The sequence below is a fragment of the Kogia breviceps genome, chromosome 14, assembly GCF_026419965.1.
Source record: "Kogia breviceps isolate mKogBre1 chromosome 14, mKogBre1 haplotype 1, whole genome shotgun sequence".
In the NCBI taxonomy this organism is placed as follows: Eukaryota; Metazoa; Chordata; class Mammalia; order Artiodactyla; family Physeteridae; genus Kogia; species Kogia breviceps.
In genome coordinates this window covers 51,920,062-51,944,722 of record NC_081323.1, presented here as the reverse complement: position 1 = coordinate 51,944,722, position 24,661 = coordinate 51,920,062, and the positions used below count along the sequence as shown (strand labels likewise).

Here is a 24,661-nt window from a genome sequence, read left to right as displayed (position 1 = left end):
TTCCACATATATGTGTTAATATACGATACTTGTTTTTCTCTTTATGACTTACTTCACTTTGTATGACAATCTCTAGATCCATCCATGTCTCTACAAATGACCCAATTTTGTTCCTTTTTATGGCTGAGTAATATTCCATATTCTTTATCCATTCCTCTGTTAATGGACATTTAGGTTGCTTCCATGTCCTGCCTACTGTAAATAGTGCTGCAATGAACATTGGGGTGCATGTGTCTTTGAATTATGGTTTTCTCTGGGTATATGCCCAGTAGAGGGATTACTGGGTCATATGGTATTTCTATTTTTACTTTTCTAAGGAACCTCCATACTGTTCTCCATAGTGGCTGTATCAATTTACATTCCCACCAACAATGCATGAGGGCTCCCTTTTCTTCACACCCTCACCAGCATTTATTGTTTGTAGATTTTTTTTGTTGGTTGGTTTGATTTTTTAACATCTTTATTGGAATATAATTGCTTTACAATGGTGTGTTACTTTATGCTTTATAACAAAGTGAATCAGCTATACATATACATATATCCCCATATCCCCTCCCTCTTGTGTCTCCCTCCCACCATCCCTATCCCACCCCTCTAGGTGGTCACAAAGCACCAAGCTGATCTCCCTGTGTTATACTGCTGCTTCCCACTAGCTATCTATTTTACATTTGATAGTATATATAAGTCCATGCCACTCTCTCACTTCATCCCAGCTTACCCTTCCCCCTCCCCGTGTCCTCAAGTCCATACTCTATGTCTGCATCTTTATTCCTGTCCTGCCCCTAGGATCTTCATAACCAATTATTTTTTTCTTAGACTCCATATATATGTGTTAGCATACGGTATTTGTTTTTCTCTTTCTGACTTACTTCACTCTGTATGATAGACTCTAGGTCCATCCACCTCACTACAAATAACTCAATTTCGTTTCTTTTTATGGCTGAGTAATATTCCATTGTATATATGTGCCACATCTTCTTTATCCATTCATCTGTTGATGGACACTTAGGTTGCTTCCATGTCCTGGCTACTGTAAATAGAGCTGCAGTGAACATTGGGGTACATGACTCTTTTTGAGTTATGGTTTTCTCAGGGTATATCCCCAGTAGTGGGATTGTTGGGTCATATGTTAGTTCTATTGTTAGTTTCTTAAAAGAACCTCCATACCGTTCTCCATAGTGGCTGTATCAATTTACATTCCCACCAACAGTGCAAGAGGGTTCCCTTTTCTCCACACCCTCTCCAGCATGTGTTGTTTGTAGATTTTGTAATGATGTCCATTCTAACTGGTGTAAGGTGATACCTCATTGTAGTTTTGATTTGCACTTCTCTAATAATTAGTGATGTTGAGCAGCTTTTCATGTTCTTCTTGACCATCTGTATGTCTTCTTTGGAGAAATGTCTATTTAGGTCTTCTGCCCATTTTTGGATTGGGTTAGTTTTTTTAAATATTCAGTTGCATGAGCTGTTTATATATTTTGGAGATTACTCCTTTGTCCATTGATTCGTTTGCAAATATTTTCTCCCATTCTGAGGGTTGGCTTTTCATCTTCTTTGTAGTTTCCTTTGCTGTGTACAAGCTTTGAAGTTTCATTAGGTCCCATTTGTTTATTTTTGTTTTTATTTCCATTACTCTAGGAGGTGGATCAAAAAAGATCTTGCAGTGATTTATGTCAAAGTGTGTTCTTCCTATGTTTTCCTCTAAGAGTTTTATAGTGTCTGGTCTTACATTTAGGTCTTTAATCCATTTTGAGTTTGTTTTTATGTATGGTGTTAGGGAGTGTTCTAATTTCATTCTTTTACATGTAGCTGTCCAGTTTTCCCAGCAGCACTTATTAAAGGGACTGTATTTTCTCCACTGTATATCCTTGCCTCCTTTGTCATAGATTAGTTGACCATAGGTGCGTGGGTTTATCTCTGGGCTTTTTATCCTGTTCCATTGATCTGTATTTCTGTTTTAGTGCCAGTACCATATTGTCATGATTATTGTAGGTTTGTAGTGTAGTCTGAAGTCAGGGAGTCTGATTCCTCCAGCTCCATTTTTTTCCCTCAAGACTTCTTTGGCTATTCAGGGTCTTTTGTGTCTCCATACAAATTTTAAGATTTTTTGTTTTAGTTCTGTAAAAAATGCCATTGGTAATTTGATAAGGATTGCATTGAATCTGTAGATTGCTTTGAGTAGTATAGTCATTTTCACAATATTGGTTCTTCTGATCCAACAACATGGTATATCCCTCCATCTTTTGGTATCATCTTTAATTTCTTTCATCAGTGTCTTATAGTTTTCTGCATACAGGTCTTTTGTCTCCTTAGGTAAGTTTATTCCTAGGTAGTTTATTCTTTTTGTTGCAATGGTAAATGGGAATGTTTCCTTAATTTCTCTTTCAGATTTTTCATCATTAGTGTATAGTAATGCAAGAGATTTCTGTGCATTAATTTTGTATCCTGCACCTTTACCAAATTCATTCATTAGCTCCAGTAGTTTTCTGGTGGCATCTTTAGGATTCTTTACGTATAGTATCATGTCATCTGCAAGCAGTGACAGTTTTACTTCTTCTTTTCCAATTTGTATTCCTTTTATTTCTTTTTCTTCTCTGATTGCTGTGGCTAGGACTTCCAAAACTATGTTGAATAATAGTGGTGAGAGAGGACATCCTTGTCTTATTCCTGATCTTAGAGGAAATGCTTTCAGTTTTTCACCATTGAGAATGATGTTTGCTGTGGGTTTGTCATATATGGCCTTTATTATGTTGAGGTAGGTTCCCTCTATGCCCACTTTCTGGAGAGTTTTTATCATAAATGGGTGTTGGATTTTGTCAAAAGCTTTTTCTGCATCTATTGAGATGATCATATGGTTTTTATTCTTCAATTTGTTAATATGATGTATCACATTGATTGGTGTGCATGTATTGAAGAATCCTTGCATCTCTGGGATAAATCCTACTTGATCATGGTGTATGATCCTTTTAATGTGTTGTTGGGTTCTGTTTGCTAGTATTTTGTTGAGGATTTTTGCATCTATATTCATCAGTGATATTGGTCTGTAATTTTCTTTTCTTGTAGTATCTTTGTCTGGTTTTGCTATCAGGTGATGGTGGCCTCATAGAATGAGTTTGGGAGTGTTCCTTCCTCTGCAGTTTTTTGGAAGAGTTTGAGAAGGATGTGTGTTAGCTCTTCTCTAAATGTTTGATAGATTTCACCTGAAGCCATTTGGTGCTGGACTTTTGTTTGATGGAAGATTTTTAATCAAAGTTTCAATTTCATAACTTATGATTGGTCTGTTCACATTTTCTATTTCTTGCTGGTTCAGTCTTGGAAGGTTATACCTTTCTAAGAATTTGTCCATTTCTTCCAAGTCGTCCATTTTATTGGCATACTGTTGCTTGTAGTAGTCTCTTAGGATGTTTTGTATTTCTGTGGTGTCTGTTGTAACTTCTCCTTTTTCATTTCTAATTTTATTGGTTTGAGTCCTCTCCCTCTTTGTCTTGATGAGTCTGGCTAATGGTTGATCAATTTTGTTTATCTTCTCAAAGAGCCAGCTTTTAGTTTTATTGATCTTTGCTACTGTTTTCTTTGTTTCTGTTTCATTTATTTCTGCTCTGATCTTTATGATTTCTTTCCTTCTACTAACTTTGGGTTTTGTTTGTTCTTCTTTCTCTTGTTCCTTTAGGCGTAAGGTTAGATTGTTTATTTGAGATGTTTCTTGTTTCTTCAGGTAGGCTTGTATTGCTACAAAACTTCCCTCTTAGAATGGCTTTTACTGCATCCGATAGGTTTTGGATCATTGTGTTTTTGTTGTAATTTGTCTCTAGGTATTTTTTGATTTCCTCTTTGATTTCTTCAGTGATCTCTTGGTTACTTAGTAACGTATTGTTTAGCCTCCATGTGTTTGTGGTTTTTACGTTTTTTCCCCTGTAATTGATTTCTAACCTCATAGTGCTGTGGTCAGTAATGATGCTTGATATGATTTCAATTTTTTTTAATTTACTGAGGCTTGATTTGTGACCCAAGACGTGATCTATTCTGGAGAATGTTCTGTGTGCACTTGAGAAGGAAGTGTAATGCTGGTTTTGGATGCAATGTCCTATAAATATCAATTAAATCTATCCGGTGTATTGTGTCATTTAAAGCTTGTGTTTCCTTATTTATTTTCTGTTTGGATGATCTGTCCATTGATGTAAGTGAGGTGTTAAAGTCCCCCACTGTTATTGTGTTACTGTTGATTTCCTCTTTTATAGCTGTTAGCAGTTGCCTTATGTATTGAGGTGCTCCTATGTTGCATGCATATATATTTATAATTGTTATATCTTCTTCTTGGATTGATCCCTTGATCAATATGTAGTATCCTTCCTTGTCTCTTGTAGCATTCTTTATTTTAAAGTCTATTTTATCTGATATGAGTGTTGCTACTCCAGCTTTCTTTTGATTTCCATTTGCATGGAATATCTTTTTCCATCCCCTCACTTTCAGTGTGCTTGTGTCCCTAGGTCTGAAGTGAGTCTCTTGTAGACAGCATATATATGGGTCTTGTTTTTGTATTCATTCAGCCAGTTTGTGTCTTTTGTTTGGAGCATTTAATCTATTCACGTTTAAGGTAATTATCAATATGTATGTTCCTATTACAATTTTCTTAATTGTTAGGGGTTTGTTTTTGTAGGTACTTTTCTTCTCTTGTGTTTCCCACTTAGTGAAGTTCCTTTAGCATTTTTTGTAGAGCTGGTTTGGTGGTGCTGAATTCTCTTAGCATTTGCTTGTCTGTAAAGCTTTTGATTTCTCCGTTGAATCTGAATGAGATCCTTGCCGGGTAGAGTAATTTTGCTTGTAGGTTATTCCCTTTCATCACTTTAAATATATCATGCCACTCCCTTCTGGCTTGTAGAGTTTCTGCTGAGAAATCAGCTGTTAACCTTATGGGAGTTCCCTTGTATGTTATTTGTCATTTTTCCCTTGCTGCTTTCAATAAGTTTTCTTTGTCTTTAATTTTTGCTAGTTTGATTACTATAGGTCTCAGCGTGTTTCTCCTTGGGTTTATCCTGCCTGGGATTCTCAGAGCTTCCTGGACTTGGGTGGCTATTTCCTTTCCCATGTTAGGGAAGTTTTCGACTACAGTTTCTTCAAATATTTTCTTGGGTCCTTTCTCTCTCTCTTCTCCTTCTGGGACCCCTATAAGGCGATTGTTGTTGCGTTTAATTTTGTCCCAGAGTCCCTTAGGCTGTCTTCATTTCTTTTCATTCTTTTTTCTTTATTCTGTTCCACGACAGTGAATTCCACCATTCTGTCTTACAGGTCACTTATCCCTTCTTCTGCCTCAGTTATTCTGCTGTTGCTTCCTTCTAGTCTGTTTTTCATTTCACTTATTGTATTGTTTATCTCTGTCTGTTTGTTCTTTAATTCTACTAGGTGTTTGTTCTTTAATTCTACTAGGTGTTTGTTCTTTAATTCTTCTAGGTCTTTGTTAAACATTTCTTGCATCTTCTTGATCTTTGCCTCCATTCTTTTTCTGAGGTCCTGGATCATCTTCACTATCATTATTCTGAATTCTTTTTCTGGAAGGTTGCCTATCTCCACTTCATTTAGTTGTTTTTCTGGGGTTTTATCTTGTTCCTTCATCTGGTACATAGGCCTCTGCCTTTTCATCTTGTCTATCTTTCTGTGAATGTGGTTTTTGTTCCACAGGCTGCAGGATTGTAGTTCTTCTTGCTTCTGCTGTCTGCCCTCTGGTGGATGAGGCTATTTAAGAGGCTTGTGCAAATTTCCTGATGGGATGGACTGGTTGTGGGTAGAGCTGGGTGTTGCTCTGGTGGGCAGAGCTTAGGAAAACTTTAATCCGCTTGTCTGCTGGTAGGTGGGGCTGAGTTCCCTCCCTGTTGGTTGTTTGGCCTGAGGCAACCCAACACTGAAGCCTACCTGGGCTCTTTGGTGGGGCTAATGGTGGACTCTGGGAGGGCTCACACCAAGGAGTACTTCCCAGAAGTTCTGCTGCCAGTGTCCTTGTCCTAACGGTGAGCCACAGCCACCCCCTGCCTCTGCAGGAGACCCTCCAACATTAGCAGGTAGGTCTGGTTCAGTCTCCTATGAGGTTACTGCTCCTTCCCCTGGGTCCCAATGCGCACACTACTTTGTGTGTGTCCTCCAAGAGTGGAGTCTCTGTTTCCCCCAGTCCTGTCAAAGTCCTGCATGCAAATCCTGCTAGCCTTCATAGTCTGATCCTCTAGGAATTCCTCCTCCCATTGTTGGACTCCCAGGTTGGGAAGCCTGATGTGGGGCTCAGAACCTTCACTCCAGTGGGTGGACTTCTGTGGTATATGTGTTCTGCAGTTTACGAGTCACCCCCCAGCAGTTATGGGAATTGATTTTATTGTGATTGTGCCCCTCCTACCATCTCATTGTGGCTCCTCCTTTGTCTTTGGATTCGGGGTATCTTTTTTGGTGAGTTCCAGTGTCTTCCTGTCAATGATTGTTCAGCAGTTAGTTGTGATTCCGGTGCTCTCGCAAGAGGGAGTCCGGTTTTATATATATTTTTAATGAGTGGATGTTGAAATTTGTTAAATACTTTTTCTGAATTGATTAGATCCTGAGGTTTTTCTCTAGACTATTAAATATTACACCAACCAAGTTTTTTTTTTTTTGGCTGTGTTGAGTCTTCATTACTGTGTGCGGGTTTCTCTAGTTGTGGCAAGCAGGGCTACTCTTCATTGCAGTGCACAGACTTCTCATTGTCGTGGCTTCTCGTGTTGCAGAGCACAGGCTCTAGGCATGCAGGCTTCAGTAGTTGTGGTACGCAGGCTCAGTAGTTGTGGCTCTTGGGCCTTGGAGCGCAGGCTCAGTAGTTGTGGTGCGTGAGCTTTGTTGCTCCACGGCATGTGGGATCTTCCTGGGCCAGGGCTCGAACCCATGTCCCCTGCATTGGCAGGTGGATTCTTAACCAGTGCACCACCAGGGAAGCCCACCAACCAAGTTTTGAATTTTTAACATATCCAGCTTTACATATCCAGGATAAACTCTACTTGGTCATGGTATATTATTGCTTTTATGTATCATTGGTTTCAATTTGCTAATATAGTTTAACAACTTTATTGAGATATAATTCACATACGATAAAAGTTTTAAAGTGTTAAAAAACCCTTTTTATAAAGTGTTAAATTCATGGTTTTTCATATATTCACAGTATTATGCAACCAATACCTTTATGTCATTTTAGAACATTTAAATCATTCATATAGCAACCCCATACTCATAAGCAATGACTCTTCACTCTCTCCTTCCCCATAACTCCTGGCAACAAGTAATCCACTTTCTGTCGCTCGTATAACATATGGCTTTTTGTTTCTGGCTTTTTTTCACTTAGCATAATGTTTATTTATGTTGTAGAATGTATCTGTACCTCATTCCTTTTAATGGCCAAATTAATATTCCATTATATGGATGTGCATTTTGTTTATCCATTCATCTGTTGGTAGACATATGAGTTGTTTCCATTTTTTGACTATAATGAATAATATTGCTGTGAACAATCGTTTATAATTTTTTGTGTATACATGTTTTCATCTTTCCTGGATGTATATGTAGGAGTGGAATTGTTGGGTCATATGATAATTCTATGTTTAACTTTTTAAGGAATTGTCAAACTGTTTTCCAAAGTAGCTGTGCCATTTTAAATTTCTACCAAAAATATATGAGAGTTCCAATTTATCTATATCTTTGCCAACACTTGCTATTGCCCCCCTTTTTTTATTATAGCTATCCTAGTGAGAATAAAGTAATATCTCGTGGTTTTGATTTGCATTTTCCTAATAACTAATGATGTTGATCATCTTTTCAGACAGATTTGTTAGTATTCTGTTTAGGATTTTTGCATCTGTGTTCACGAGGGATATTGGTCTGTATATGTCTTTTCTTGTGCTGCCTTTTTCTGATCTTGGTATCAGGGAAGTACTGACCTCATAAAAATAACTTGGAAAGTGTTTCCTCCTATTTTATTTTTCTGTGAAAAGACTGTGTAGAGCTGGTACTATTTCTTCTTTAAGTGTTTCGTAGAATTATTTTGGAATGTTTTAAACTATGAATTCAATTTTTAAAATAGTTGTAAGGCTGTGCAGTTATCTATTTCATTTTGGGTGAGTTTTAGTAGTTTGTGGTTTTCAAGGAATTGTTCCATCTCACCTAAATTGGTGATTATGTGTGTAGAGTTGTTTAGAGTGTTCCCTAATTATCCTTTTAATGTCTGCAGGGTCCATAGTAATAACTCCTCTTTCATTCCATGTATTGTTAATTTGTATCTTCTCTCTTTTTTTCTTTTAAATCATATTAGAGGCTTATTAATTTTATTGGTCTTTTCGAAGAACCAGCTTTTGGTTTCATTGATTTTCTCCTTTTCTTTTCTTTTCTAATTTCATTGATTTTTTGTGTGATATTTATTGTTTCCTTCCTGCAGCTTGCTTTGAGTTTATTTTGCTCTTATTTTTTAGTTTTATTAAGGTGGAAGCTTAATTGATTTGAGACCTTCTTTAAACAGTTAATGCTATATATTTCTCCCCAAGCACTGCTTTAGCTGCATCGCACAAATTTTGACATGTTGTATTTTCATTTTTTTCAGTTCAGAATATTTTCTAATTTCCCTTGAGACTTCCACTTTGACCTGTGGATTATTTAGAAGTATGTTGTTTAATTTTCAAGGGAGAGTTTCCTGTTACCTTTCTGCAATTATTTATAGTCTAATTCATTATGGTCAGAGAACATACTTTAAATGATTTTGATTCTTTTAAATTTATTCAGGTTTGTTTTATGACCTAGTGTAGGGTCTGTCTTGATGGATGGGCACTTGAATATATTCTTCAGTTGTTAGGTGGAATGTTCTATAAATGTCAATTGAACCTAGTTGGTTGTTAGTGCTATTCAGTTCTTCTATATCCTGGCTTATTTTCTGTCTACTAGTTCTATTGACTACAGAGAAAGGAATGTTCATGTCTGCAACTATAATTGTGAATCTATTTCTTCTTCCAGTTCTGACAAGTTTTGCTTCATGTATTTTGAAGCTCTTCTACAATTATTTACAATTATTATGTCTTCCTTGTGAAGTGACCCTTTTATTTTTATATAATGATTCTCTTTATCTCTGGTAATTTTCTTTGCTTTGAAGTCTACTTTTTCTCATATTAAGCCATTCCAGCTCTCCTTTAATTCGTATTATGGTATATCTTTCCCCATCTTTTACTTTTAGCTTACTTATATCATTATATTTAAAGTGAGTTACTTGTAGAAAGCATCTAATTAAGACATTTTTCATCCATCCTGAAAATCTCTGTTTAATTGATGTTTATACATTTAATGTAAATAGTGACATGTTTGGATTTAGATCTACCATTTTATTATTTGTTTACTGTTTGTTTCCTCTATTTTTCATTCCTCTGTTTCCTCCTTTCTTGCCTTCTTTTGGAATATTTGAACTTTTTTTTTAGAATTCCATTTTAATTTATCTGTTGTTTTTTACTATATCTTTTGTTATAGATATTTTTTAATGGTTTCTTTAAGAATTACAAAATAAATACTTAACTTTTCACAGTCTACTTAGAATCAGTATTTTACCACTTCAAGTGGAGTGTAGAAACCTTGTACCATATAAGTTCCTTTATACTTCCTGCTTTATATTGTAATCAAAATTGTCTTATATATTACATCTACCTACATTGAAACCCCATCAAACAGTGTTATGATTTTTGCTTTCAATTGTCTAACATATTTTAAAGAATTCAAGAGGAGGACAGTCTATTAAATTTACCCAAATATTTACCATTTTTATTGTCCTTCTTTCCTTCCTGATGTTCTAAGTTTCCTTCTAATATAATTTCCCTTCTGTCTGAAGAATTTTCTTTAACAGTTCTTTCAGAGCAGGTCTGCTGACAATGAATTTTCTTAACTTACCTTTATCTGAGAATGTCTTTATTTTACTTTTATTCCTGATGGATATTTTTGCTGGGTATAGAATTCTGGTTGACTGCTCTTTTCTGTCGGCAATTTAAAATTCTTGTTCCATTTTTCTCCTGCCCTTCATGGTTTCAGTTGAGAAATTCAGTTATTCACATCTTTATTCCTATGTAATTAACACATCATTTTTCTCTGATTGCTTGCAAGATTTTTTTTTCTTTATTTTTAGTCTTCAATAGTAACTGGAATCATTATTTTTCTATTATTATCATTATTATGATTTGGTTTATCCTCTTTGGGCTTCACCAGAAAGCTGGAGCTTGTAGCTTTATTTACTCTGCTCTGTTTTGCTGCCTTCTCCCCACAATTGCACCTGCATTTGGAGCCAAATGGTGGGAGGACGGAAAGAGACAAAAGAAAATAAATAAATAAAAATAAAAACAAAAAACCAGCAGAGGCTCACACTCTCTTAGGACTACAGATACTCGATTGGAGAAGTTTTTCCTCCCTCAGAGTTTTAGGGATCTGTGGGTCCCTGATGTCACAGCCACCACTGCAGGATTCCCTGGGAGCTGACTCATGAGATAATGGAGAAAAGATTAAAAAATAAAAGAAAAATTATTTCCCCCTCTCACCCTGAGCATTAGGGGTCTCCTTTCCTAACCCTAAAGTCAGAACTAGGGAGATTCATGGGCACTCTCTCTGTGTTGATTCCCCAAGTCCAGGTTTTGGGCTGCCTTCAGACCAGGCTGGGGGATACCAGAGGAAGAAAAACTGGTAAATTCACTAGTCAGTCGTATGTCAGATTCTATCCTCTTCCCCAATTTCCTGCTAGTATTTTCGGAGTCCTCAAGTAGCTGCTACATACATTTTGTTCAGGTTTATTGTGGCATTCAGTGGGAGGAATGTGCTTACCCAGAATTGGAACCAAAATTGCTTTTGAAACTAAACAAATTTAAGTATTTCCCAATGTGTACAAAACAAAAACTACTAATTTCTTCAGAGTAATTTGTTTTATGCTTAAAATCCTCACTTGTTACAATTTATGTTGTAACTAAACATTGGTTCTCTTCTTCTCAATCAAACACTTTATGTTGCTGAGGAGAGATTCTTAACACCATCCCAGATGGGAGTAATGGGGATAGAGGTCCTCTCTCTTTTTGTGGGGTGAAGTTCCTTGTGGATATTTCTGGGAAATGAAGTCTTCTAAGTACCAAGGGAAAAAACCTGAGGACAAACAAAAAATATTTTTAAAATAAGGATCTCAGAAATTATCTCTGATAAACAAACTACAATTACATGGCTTCCTTTGGTTTTGCTTTAAGTGTAAATAAGTCACTTATATAATTTAGGTGGGCCTTAGGGCAGATAAAACATTTCATCAATTAACTTGCTAATTTAGCATTAGTTTTTTGTTTGTTTGTTTGTTTTTAGACAGAAGGCCTTATTTCACATGGCTTTTTCAACTACAATTTCCTATTTCTGCCACGATTGCTGTGATGTTTTTCCACAAAGCATAATATAATGATGGCCATCTGATAGGAGAATTCAGTTAATTGAATGAGGGAAAAATATTACCAATGCAAAAAGAACTTATAGGCATTTGTTGCAAAATTATATGTATTGTTATAGAGGGATGGATTTACCACAAATCAGAGCTACAAAAAAGATTTAACTTTGAAAAGTAACAGTTAATGAAAAATAATTATTTTTTTCATGTACATTGTAAATATTAACTATTTCTCACCAGTCCAGTATTGCAGGGTCATGATATGAAATCGGTGAAGTCACTTTACAAATACTTCTCTTGGAAAATTCAGTTTAGGGTGGAGGGTACCAAGTACAGCCTTGCCAAAAGTAGACAGAGACTTTAGGACTTAAAAGTCTTAAGAGACGAGGATAGCATCTGGCCTTGTGTTCTTCTGGAAGACTAGGGCCTGGCACAATGCATGCTTGCTCTCTCATTCACTTAGTCAATATTTATTGAGCACCTGATATGTGTTAGGAACCATTGTAAGCACTGGGGATACGGCAGGAGACAAAACAAAGTCCCTTCCTTCATGGAGTGTACATTCTAGTGGGGGTAATAATGAAAGACTACAAATAGTAAAAATACAATCTGGTGGTGAAATACAGCAAACTAGGGCAGAGAAAGTGAGGGAGGAGGGAATCACTATTTTATTTTGGGTGGTCAAGGAAGGCCTCCCTGGGACAGCGACATTTGAGCAGAGATCTGGAAGAAGTGACAGATGGTTTGAGCAGAGGAATGACAGATCAGATAGTTAGGGCTAGTTCAGAAGGAGGGAGCCCCTTTCCATTGAGCCCCACTTCCCACACATGGAGCAGATAAGAAACCAGGCCCAGAGAGTGAGTTACCTTATCTAAAGTTGCAGGGCTAGAAGTGGAAACGCTAGGCAGAGAGTCCAGTTTTCTTTACTTTTCCCACTTGTTTTTCCTCTTCTTCCCCTGTGATAGTGGGTGGAAGACAGACACAGAAGGGAAAGGTGTATAATAAACACTTACTTTAGGTTGTGACTCATATCTTTCCATCTTTCCAATGATTCACCATCTTAATACCTCAAGGAAAAACATTTTTGTTTTCACATATTTAAGATTGTTGCTATCATTTTTCTAAGTAGTCTGCGTGCTGTTTGCATTAAATACTCAGAGGTACTTGATCTGAGGAGTAAAAAATATTCTCAGAGGAATTCGGATCAAATTACTATTTAAGCCAACCGTGTGACAGGGAGTAAGACTGTTATCATCATCCGATGTTACAGATGAGAAAGCTGAGGCCCGTAGAGGTGAAGGGGCTTGCCCAGGGTCATACGACCTGTCAGTGGGCCAACGTGCTCTCTGCCAGGCCCCGCCGCCCAGCTCTAAGTACAGGCCGGTGTGGAGGTGGGAGAGGGCCCTACTCCATGCACGCTGGCGTCTGCTCCCGCGCCCTCTGGAGCAAGACACTAACTATCTCTTTAAGAAGGAAAGTGAAGCGGGCCGCTTACGCAGCTGCCGGCGAGCCGCCGACTGGCTGGTCCCCTCTATCCACCTCACCCTCCCTTCCCCTCCCTCCCTCCCTCCCTCCCGGCAGCCCCAGCCGCGGCGAGCACCCAGCAAGCCGCCTCCAGCAGGGGCTCCGGAGAGCAGTTCGGCGGCGGCCTGGGCAGGGCAGCCGAAGCCATGGAAGCCTCCGCAGGTGATGACAGGAACCTCCGGGCCCACCGCCCAGCTGTGCCGCCGCAGCCCAGAGTGCCAAGTGCGGAGTGGGGGAAGGGGAGGCACGGGCCCTGCAGGGGAGCGGCCGGAGCGCCCGGCGGGCAGCCTGCCCTCCAGGCTTTCCGGCCGCGGCGGCCCAGCTGTCAGCGGCCGAGGACTCGGCTGCCCGCTGTCCCCGCCCGCGCTCACCCGCCCCTGTCTGTCTGTTTTCCCCACCGCCGCAGGTTGCTGATCTGGGCCAGGCAGCTGCAGCAGCGACTGCAGAGGCGCTGCGCCAAGCCGGGCCGGAGTGGTGAGAGCCGGCGGGGCTGCGGAGGGCGAGTGGACTCAGGTGAGGAGGCCTCGGCGGAGCAGGGATGGGGGCCTGCGCTGCACCGCGGGGAGCGGCGGCCGGCGGGCGGGGGCTGCTCTCTGCGGTAGAATCCCTCAGAGGGCACCAGCCTTGGAGGGGTTAACTGTGACTCATTCTTACCATCCCTCCATTCCCCTACATCCCTCGAAGCGCCCCACCACCACCACCTAGAAATTCAGTAATTAGAGGATGCTGGTGGCAGCAGAGAAGATGCCCAAAGTGGGCTATTTGGAGGATTTTAGGGATCACCTCATTCCTATTCGTTTTCCTCTTACGGCATTTGGCAAACATTTAAGCCTCTTTCTTTCTTGGAGGAGGAGCAAGAGTACCTGGGGGTGGGGGAAGCAGGGAACCCCACACCCAGCCCAAGGTCAAGTGCCAGTGACTGCTTCCTTCCCATATTCTCCCCTGAGAAGAACCAGGGCCCTGCAGTAGATCTGGAAAAAAATGTCCATGACCCCTGGAGTAGGAGATCTAAGCCTCAGTCTCCATGGATTCTCCATGGGGTGTGATGGTTTCTCCTTGTGCCCCTCAGCAGGGAGCTGGGCTGTTGGGAACACCTACTAGCCTGGGAAGCGCCCATATTCCCTTACTCAACCCAGCAGATTGAGGAGAGGCCTGGTGACACACTGCCTATCTCCTCTGCCTTCTCTGCCCATCTGCAGGTGGGATGGGCTGGAGTTGCTTCCCAGAAAAAGGTGATCTCTGCAGGCAGGGTCGGGTAGGGAAAGTGCCAGAGACTGGGGTTCTAGTCCTTTAGCTTGCTCGTAGGCCACAAGTAGCCATCTTAAAATTCTGTAGGCGTGGGTGTCTGTCTGTTAATCTGTTAAATTCAGGAGTTGGATTAGATGGTCTGTACAATTTTAATATGCCATTCAAGCAGCTCTTACATGTCAGGGGGACATCCCTATTAAAGCAACCCAGAATTTAAACTTGGGTCTATGAAATAATTGGGGTTTCCTCAGTTGACCTTTTTCAACTGGGGACTTCTCAAGTGAAACATTGACTGTGTGGGCCTCGTGGAACTGGAGGTATCAGACAGCCCTATATTGTCATCTCTGCACCATCACTGGGATGACCTTTGTCAAGTTACCTCCCTTCCCCAAGCTTCAGTTTCCTCATCTGTAAATCTGGGAAGAAGGGTACATATCTCAGAGGGTTGATATAAAGATTGAATGAGACATATATGAAAGCACTTAAAAATAGTGCCTGTGTCTGGCACATAGTAGGTTCTCAGGGACACAGGAGTTGGGAGATAGACTGGAGGAAGAGAGGAGAGGTGGCTGCTCTTAGTCCTGTTTTCTCCCACCTCCCCCACCCCACCGGTCTCTTTTACATCCCTGCGGATGGTTCCCTGCCAGGGGATAATGAATGCTGGAGTGTGTTGGGCTGCCAGGCTGAGGGGCCTAGGAAGAAATCAGGAGGTACAGACATTTCCACTGCAAGGGCGCTGACGTCATTCCAGCAGTGATGGTCCCAAGGAGGCATGTATAGCCCAGCACTGGGTTTGGAAAATCTTGGCCTCCGAGGGCCAAGTGCCTAAGGGAACAGAAACATCATAATCTTGTGTGCTGGCAGGGAGGCAGGGGCCGTGGCTTTCTGGTTTCACGTGGATTCCCCTGCTGCTCCCTTGCCCTCCCAGGAATCTCTCAATAGAATCTCCATGAGACAAGGAGGTCAAGTTTTTGGTATCTGTATTTTCTATTCTCTATCTTCCCTCCTGCTGTCCTGTTCAGCCTTTCGTTCATCTTTTCTTGCTCCAGTTTATTTCAAAGATACATTCTGCCCCTTGACAGCATGATAAAGAAGCCTCCCCATAGGGTGGGGCAGGGCGTTTTACTGCTGCACTATTTGGGCTGCAAGAAGTTGTTATGTCCCCACCTGCGCTCAATCCCCATTAGATTGTGAGCTCCTTCCAGCAGAGGCATGGACTTTTTCCTCTCTGTGTCTCCAATCTCTAGCCCATGGCTAGGCATAAAGTGGGTCCTCAGGAAGTGTTGAATCAAATAACTTGGAGGAAATTATGTCCCTAAGCCAACCAGCTTTGGGAGAAACTGTTGAGAATGTGTTGACAGTGTAGGGAAAAGCATTTTAAAGTATAGGGTACCGTGCCAGTTGTTGACTGTCGTTATTTATTGCTCTTAGTGTTATTATTGCTATTGCCAGGGGCTAACAGTTGTTTTACCTTCTCCTCAAGTCAGGCTTGAAGGGACTAGATGTGCCTGGGGGGTGTGATTATGTTGACAAACAGATGGTTCTGGCTGGTGAAAGATAAGCATGAAGGGAAGAGGATGGGAAAAGAGTGATTCCAGCTACTTACTGTGTTTCGGGGAGGGGGCAGATAAGGAGAACCAAATGGGCCAAAATGGACATGTAGCAAAAAATCAGGAGACCCAGGTCCCAGGTCTTGTTCTACCACCACCTCAATGTGTGACCTTGGGCCAATCACACCTCCACTCAAGACCTCTGGGTCTCCAGCTATAAAATGAGAAGACTGGACCACATGATCCCTAAGGCCCCTTCTGGTTCTGACATTTTGTCAAGTGGATTTTGTTAAATAAAAATGAGACAACCATTATTACTCTCAGTATCATTTATGGAATAGCAGACCATTACATATTTCAGATAATCCTCATAACAGATTATACCACTTTGAAAGATGAGAAGACTGAGGCTTAGAGAGAGTGACTTGCCTAAGACTGCACAGCTCGAAGTAGCAGACTTGTTATCTGACACCCGGTCTATCGACTTGAAAGGGTGAGCTCTTGCAAAGGTTTCACAACCTCCCCTTGTCATCACTGTGAATTGTGTGTACACTTGCACATGTGCATAGGGCTTTGGAGGAGGGAAGGCTGTGAAGGATTCATGGCAAAAGATCAGGCATTTCCCCAAAGGGATTGTTGCAGGGGACTTGCTGAGTTGAAGAGTGTGTAAGTCAGTGCTGGAAAGTCTTCCTTGCACTGTGAGCTCTGCTTTGCTGATGGGTGGTGGGTGCCCCTTTACCAAGGAGAACAGCCAGGGGTGAATGACAATCATGACAGGTACATTTTTGAGCTCCTCCTATGTCCTGTGCTCTGTTTTACACAGGTTCACTTACTCCTCAGACAATCCTATAATGTAGGCACTACAATTTTACCCATTTTAAAGTGAGGAAGCCAGGGCAGTGAGGCAAAGGATCTCACCCAGAGTTACACAGCTAATGTGTGGTAGAGCTCGAGACAGTTTAGCTGGAAATGCACTGTCCTGAGAGTTGGAAAGGCTGCTTTTAGTCCGAGCCCTCGCACTGACGGAGTGATTTTGGATTGGCCAGTTTCCTTCTGCATGACACAAATGGGCTGGATGCATCTATGGCTCTAAAGCGCCCAAATGCTGCCTTATCCCAGAACAGGAATGGAGGGGATTCCTTGTCTAGCTAAACATGTATCAGCCTTTGTTTATTAATTTATTGGGCCCTAGACTAAGTGCACAGGATAAAGGAAGGAGTAAGAGGCGGTCCCTAGTTTCAAGAAGCTCACAGCTAACAGAGGGAGACAAATATCTAAATGTGTAGGTATGATGAACCATCTAGGAGCTGTGATAATACTGATGTGGACGTAATGGGACAGGGAGGGGGGATGGCCTTTCCTACTCAGTGGGTCAGGAAGGTGAGGGTGATGCCATTTTCTGTGTTGAATTTGTGTGTAATAATAATAATAATAATAATAATATAATAATAATAATAAATGTTCTACCCAACTTAGGACATTTCCAAACAGTTCTTGGCTCTTGACCCCAGCAACCCAAAAAGTGGCCGCAGAGTCTGAGGGACCATCCAAACTCACTCTGTGGCACAGTTCCAAAGGAACCATCCATTTGTCTCAGGTGGGCCTGAACCTTCCCTGTCATCAGTGGCCTCTAGAGACAGGACCCTGAGGCTCCTCTTGGAAAGCCTGTCTAGTGCCTATAACAATCCAATAGGCTTGGGAACTTCTTCCTCATGTCATTCTTTCACCTGTCTGGAGCACCTGATCCCTGGAGAGATGAAGGCATTTACCCAAGATTACTCAGCAAGGCTGGGGTCAGAACTCTGGCCTAATGGAATTGCATTTCTGAGCCATATGTGGATCTTTCTACATCTGGGTCACCAGGGACCTAAGGGGCTGTTTCTTCATTTGATGGGCAGCTTGCACTGAGTGGGAAGTTTGATGCAGGTGATGTGAAGCTTGAGCTGAGGGCCCTTATAGAGGATGAGGCCTGTGTTCCCAGACCGCTTTTTACTGCTTAGTGGAGAGATATTTATGAAGTGTTTGTCACATGCTAGCACCTCTGAATTGAGGTGCTGAGCCAACCAAAAGGGAGCATCTGGGAAGCAGCCCGGTGCAGTGGAAAGAGCCAGCACCGGGGGGCCGGGAGACTCGCCTCAGCTCTGCCAGGACTCCCTGGGTGGCCTGGGGCGAGACTCTTTGCTTTTCCACACCTGCAAAATGATAGTCAGAGGTGGTGATCTCTAAGGGCTCTTCAAATGCTGACTGGCTAATAACTCAGTAACTCTTCCCTCTGTTCCAGAACCACTTTAGGGGGTACAAGAGTGGTTAGGATACAGATAACTGTAACTTGAAGAAGAATGAGATAAATATAACAAGAGGAATGAACAAATGCTCTGTGAGTTTGCTGGAGGGAGAGGGCTTGGGAAAAGCTCAGTTCAAAAGCCACCTCTTCAAAGATAGGATGAGATGTAGATAGGGATGGGGTTTTTTTGGAACCAGGAGGCGTAGCAGAAACATGCTATCATTCTGTGATAAGAAGGCTGTATAGCAGAGCAATGGTCCTCAGACTTAGATTTCAAAGATCAGTACATTTGGGAATGTATCCTAGGTTGGCCAACTTTTTATTCTGCCAGGCAAAGACACATGACACTAGTTCTGTTTACTATTACTATCATACAGTGAGAGAAAGAACATTTTAACACCTTTAGGCCCAAAGTAAGAAGGCTATATAAAATCAGAAAAAAGTATTCCTTCAAACTGAATGCATTTTGCATTATTAAAAACTCACTGCATTGTCCATACTTTTGCTGCAGACCAGTGTCCTTGTGTTTGGCTCAGAAGTCAGGCTGCTTGGGTTCGAATCCTGGCCAAGTTACTTTTTCTCTCAGAGCCTCTGCTTCCTCATCTGTAAAATGGGAACATGAGGCTATCTACCTCATAAGGTCATTAGGAGGTCCTCATGCCATGATAAAACATGAAAAGCAAGGGACCTCAAACCCTGTTGTCTATGTTGGGCTCTTTGGGGGTGATAGCAAATTAGAGAGTGTTGCTTGAAAGAGGTGGCTGCTAGCCTGCTCTCGCCACCGCTGCCATGCAAGAACGTGGGCCTCATGTCAGATCTTCTCATTTGTAAGAAATCTGGATATTTGTGACATCTCTTGATTTTTTTAATGTGGCCAACTAGGAAACACTTTAAAACGCACCCATTAATGTGTGTCTGTGTCAGGCCATCAGTCTGTGTCCCCTGATGTACAGTGTTAGATGCCAGGTGCATAGTGCTCATAGCTGTCACCTGAGGATGAGGGCAGAGAAGGGAAGTGAGGCTGGAAGTGCAGGCCTGGGCCAGGGATGCCCTGTCTGCAAGGCAAGGGAACATATTACTTTGGCCACTTGTGATCTTCTGCTTCTGGGCCCCCAGCTTCAAAGGCCCCATTAGTGCCCCTTCCCTTCTGGCAGCACTGTCAGAATGGAGCCTCTAGAGACTAAGGCCTTCAGGCACCTCTGAGCCCCCTTGAAGCTGTCACTAGTTGGCCTCCCTACCACAGGGTCTCTGGAAGCTTGGTGGGCAGCCTCAGAAGAGGGAACTTGGCTGATGGCGTGTGAAGCCGGTACAGAAGCCACACTTGAGAGGCAGGCGTGAGGAGAGGCTCTGGCAGCTCCTCAGCGGGAGAGGTGCTTCCTGTTCTCTGGAAGCCATGCTGGTTCTGCCACCTCTGCCTGGGTTGTGATGAGGTCTGGACAGCAAGTGGTCTCTCTGTAGAGAGCTCTGCCACACAGCCACCACCGAGGAAAAGCTGGGATCTGAGTGTGGAGGAAGGCTGGAGCCTTCTCAGAGGAGGACCTCAGAGGAGTTCCTAATTAGCAGGAGGAGCCCCACTGACATGCTTTCAGGACATTCTGGGATTCAGACTAAAGCCACTGAGGACAGTTTACATTTTTGTGGCTCTAGTTAATCAAATATTCATCAAGCACCTACTGTGGTCAGGCTTTATCCGTTCCTCTGTGGGAGAATGCAAAGAAGTATTTCCATCCATTCATTCAGCCAGTGTGTACAGAGTGTCTGCTCTGTAAGCAGGCCCCAAGACGTGGTCCCTCCCCTTAGGGAGCTTTTTAGGCTGATAAATATATATGGATGGTACATGGAGCCTGGCTCATAGAAATATTAATAACAGCTACTGTTCAGTTGTGTGCCTTCTGAGTAAAAGATACTAGCCATGTAGAGTGGGGTACTGGGATTGGATGGAATCCTCATCTGAAGCACTGTGCCCGCCACACACTGGGGCTCAATAAAAGGGTAGCTGCATTATAGTTAACTTGGAAAATTGGGCAGATCCAGAAGAAAGGCCAAGACACAGATGGGTCAGAGAAAACAAGAAGCAAAACAATTCAGGCCCACTTAGCATATGTTATCCTCCTTTTATAGATGAGGACACTGAGGCTCAGAGAGAGGAAGTAGTTTGTTCAGAGTTACACAGCTGCTGTGTAGCAGAGCCTACACTTAAATGCTGGTCAGTTTGGCATCGAAGCTATGTTCTTTCTTCTAAGCCATATTGCTTCTAAAGAAGTGGTTACTGAACAAAACAATAAAACTGCCACATTCGACAGGGGAGGCAGTGCCACCTGGTGAAGTTAGGAGTTTTTATAATTGAGGAAGCTTGGACTAGTGGAAAGAAGGAACTGGCCAGAGTTATATAACCAGGAAGTGGTAGGGTTGGGACCCCAATCGAGGCATATTGAACATGGCTTCCCACACTGCTGGGACAGAATAGTAGCCATTGAGGGTAAAGATAGTTGTCTCCAGATACTCAAAGTTCAGTCACAGGAAAGAGCCCAGGCTTCCATATGCCCTGAGGGGCAGACCCCAGACCAGCACTTACAAGTGCCAGCCAGGGAGGAAAATTTTGGCTCAGTTCTAGGAAGAACTTTTTAAATTGAAAAACCATCTAGCAAGGAAACAATATGTTTTGAGAGCTAGCTCCTCATCTCTGGGCAGCTCACATAGGTCTGGAAGTTCTAGAAGGAGTTCTTGCAATGCAATGGGGTTTGGAATGGCTGTGCTTGCCAGTCTTACAATCTAGAGGATCTGGAATTCTAGTATAGGACTGGTCACAGGTGATGCAAGCAGTGGGTACCACTGGCGACCCCAGAAGAAAGGGTGAGTGTAAGATGGAGCTATCTGAGAAAGATTCCTGGAAGAGGAGCTAGAGCAGGATCTAAAGGGCTGCAAAAAGGGAGAGGAGTAGGACTGGGTAAGGTGAGCAAGTCCTCGGGCGGTGAGCCCGCCAGTCTAGCTGGGCTGTAGGGTTAGTGCTTCTCAGCAAAGGGCATTCCCCTGTTCTCTGGGGCTTTTTAAATGGTGGAAATGGCACAGTGAGTCCTGGGTCTTTCCTCATTAGGAGGCTGGTTTGGCGCCACATCCCCCTCCTGCCTCGCAGCCATCCCTCCCTCCTCTCTTTATTGTACCACTCACCTCCTGCCACCCTCCCTTTCAGAGGTGGCAGACTTTGGACATTGAGTTCCCTGGGAGAAAGGTGTGCCAAACGTGGCCTCTGCAGTGAGGCAAAGCCCGCAGCGTCTGACAAAGGCCACCTTCCTCGCATTTGGGGCACAGAGCTGAAGCCGGCCTGGGCCTCCTAGCGGCTGCTTGCTGCTCAGGGTGAGTCCTGGCTTCAAAGCCAGGCCTGGCTCATCTCCAGTTCTGCTACTTGTTAGCCTGGGACCTCAGACAAATTGTCTTACCTCCGGGCCATGTTCTCATCTACCAAAGAGGGATTGATCATTCCTGCCTGAAAGGAGAGCGATGATCTGCTGAAAGGGCCTGGCATACAGCAGATGTCCCAACAAATGCCCCTCTTCTGCATGGCCTCAATCGCTTCTCTGCCCACTGGGTCCCAACCCTTGTCCAGGTGAATGATAAGAGGGACACCACATACCAGGTGCAGGGATGTGTGACTTAATGCATCCTCCTACCGCTCTGTGAGGAAGGTATTGTTATAGAAGAGGAAATTGAGTCACAGAGAATTTAAGCACCTTGTCTGTTATATGCGACCTAGCTACCAAATATCTGATTCCAGAGCCCACCTTTCCTCCACCCCTTTTTCTCCCTTTGCTTTTTCATCCTCTTTCTCTCCCTATTTCTGTTCTCTTAGGCCTGTGAGTATCCATTTGTCCCTCCTCAGCCCTTAGCTGGGCTCTTACGAGCAAGATTACCAGCCCTGGGCCTGATTGGAGTGAGCTGGCCTAAGAGCAGAGAAAGGCATTTTGTTACTTCAGAAATGTCCCTAGGGCTTCCCTGGTGGTGCAGTGGTTGGGAGTCCGCCTGCCGATGCAGGGGACACGGGTTTGTGCCCCAGTCCAGGAAGATCCCACATGCCGCGGAGCGACTGGGGCCATGAGCCATGGCCGCTGAGCCTGTGTGTCTGGAACCTGTGCTCTGCAACGGGAGAGGCCACAACAGTGAGAGGCCCACGTACCGCAAAAAAAAAAAAAAAAAAAAAGAAATGTCCCTAAGGGACCCTTGGTCACATTCTATCCCAGGTCAGCCTCCACGGGCCTTTCCTTTCTACCCAAATTACTTTTACTCACCCCAGTTCCCTCTGCCTGAAATTTTCTTCCCACCACTACTGCTGTCTCCCCATGTTCCCATTTGTCTCAAGGCCCAGCTCACATGCCATCTTTCAGGGGTCCCTCTTCATCAGCTCCTTCCCAGAGCCTAGGCTCCTAGTCACCAGACAAAGGTCTGTGCTCTCAGAGGATGTAAAGCACCTGACTCTGCATGCCCTCCTATTCCCTGCCCTGCAGAGAGCAGCCCATGCTGGGCAGTACCCAGGGCCCAGCCTGGAGCTGTAGGACACCTTGAGCCAACTCTCTGTTTTGTGGCTTCCTTCTGGAAGGAAGGCGGCTGGGACCCGTGCCTGGGAGAGGATGGGCTTCAAAGTTTGTTAGGACTGGCAGGAGATCGCCATTGTAAGGAATTCCAGAGGTTAGCCTTCAGATGAAGGAGACCACAATCCAAGCCTAGACAGCGTCAGACCCCTCGCCCCTGCCCTCTGAGTTGTCGAGAACAGAGACCGTGGACTTTGCAGTTGGACGTGCTCGGACTGCCATTTTGGTCTCGACCATGGACTTACTTTGTGACCATGGGCAAGTCACTTGACTTCTCTGACCTTTTGTTTCCTCAGTTGTAAAAATGGGCATCATAATCATAATCCCAGACTCATAGGAGCAAAGCTGGGTAGAGAATTAAACTAGATTAGAAATCCCATGTGTAAAGCCCCCAGCACAGGGTTTAGCACACAGTAGGTGCTTATAAAATGCCAGTACCCTTCCATCCACAGTTAGAAGGAAAGAACTTTATAACTTCTCTAGTTCTCCAAAGATCCGATACATCTTCAGTTGGTAGTGAGCTCCCCTCTCACTGGAGGTATTCAAACTGGGTCTGGGTGACTGCAGAACAGGAATGTTATTCAGAGAAGTGGAGCTTCAATCAGATGGATGTTGGGCTTTGAAATATTCAGATTCTTTCCTGCCCTGAATTTCTGCAATTCTGTGAAGACTTTGACTCAGATCTCATTAGTCAGCTTTTAGAAATCAGTTGGGGTTCAGCTTGGATGTCTGCTTAGCACAGATACAAGACAGAATCCTACTGGAGTTATGAGCTTTCTCCCAAGAGGCGGCAAGGCTAGAAACAAAATCGGGTCCAAGAAGAAGAGTTCTCATAGATCCTGTGAAGGGAACCTGGCTGGTATATTTCGGGCATGGAGCTAAATGTTTAGGCTGAATTTTGGGAAGGCTACCCCATGGCCAATAGCATGAACTGCCCAGGGCAAGGCCTGTGTTTGATTTATCTCTGAATCCCCAGTGCCCAGTGCAAGCCAGGCACACAGGAAGTACTCAGGACAAATAATGAGCAAATGGCAAGTAGCCTTGGTGTTTCTCACAGATGGAATCCTGAGTTGAGAGACTCTTAGGACTCCCCTGGAGGCCAAGTGGCAGTTTCATACTCAGTGCATGTACGTCTGTGTGTCTGTGTCCAGGTCCGTGCGTGTGCCAGGCTTCCCAGAAAGATTCCTCCTGCTTGCTGCTGCCCTGCCTTCTTCTCTTTCCCCTGCCCCTTCCCCTCCTTCCAGCTTTATTGACGTATAGACAACATACATCAAGCTGCACATACTTAAAGTGTACAGTTTGGTAAGTTTTGACATAGTATGTAACCCATGAAACCATCACCACAATTAAGATAATGAACACATCCATCAACCCCCAAAGTTTCCTCTTGCACCTTTGTAATTCCTTCCTCTCGTGCCTCCCTGTCCCCTCCCTTGTCCAGGCAACCACTGATCTGCTTTCTGTCACTATCAACTACTTTGCATTTTCTAGAATTTTGTATAAATGGGATCATACAGAATATACTTTTGGGGAGGCGGTGGGAGTCTGGCTTCTTTCACCCGGCATGATTATTTAGAGATTCAAGTTGTTGTGTACATCAGTAGTTTATTCCTTTTTATTTCTGAGTACGCATAGTACACCATTGTATGGAAGGGGAAACCATGATTTGTTTTGCCCTTCATCTGTTGATGGACATTTGGGGTTTTTTTCTAGTTTTTTGTTATTACAAATAAAGCTGCTGTGAACAGTTGTGTATAAGTCTTTTTATGGATATACCTTCCTGTTCTCTAGGGTAAATACCTAGGAGTGAAGTAGAGTGGCTAGATCATTTGCTAAATATATATTTAACTTTTTAAAAAACTGCCCAAGTATCTCCAGAGTGGTTGTACCATTTTACATTCCCAGCAGCAGCGTATGAGAGTCCTGGTTTTTCCACATCCTCAACAGCACTTGGTATGATCAGTCTATTTAATTTTAATCATTCCAATAGGTGTATAGTGGTATCTCCTTATGGCTTTAATTTGCATTTTCCTAATGA

General features: G+C 43.0%; 1 protein-coding gene across 11 annotated transcripts in view; it reads left to right on the top strand.

Annotated features, from left to right (window-relative positions):
- The first annotated feature begins 12,678 nt into the window (after nucleotides 1-12,678).
- SNPH (syntaphilin) overlaps nucleotides 12,679-24,661 on the top strand; it is a 41,319-nt gene continuing 29,336 nt past the window's right edge. For 2 of the 11 annotated variants that reach the window (XM_067012016.1, XM_059038352.2), the window contains exon 1: nucleotides 13,383-13,471. The gene's annotated coding sequence lies outside the window, so the exon portion shown is untranslated. Of the gene's footprint in view, nucleotides 13,181-13,364; nucleotides 13,472-24,661 lie in introns of those variants that run through there. The other 9 variants (XM_067012022.1, XM_067012014.1, XM_067012015.1 and 6 more) reach the window with 9 other exon arrangements.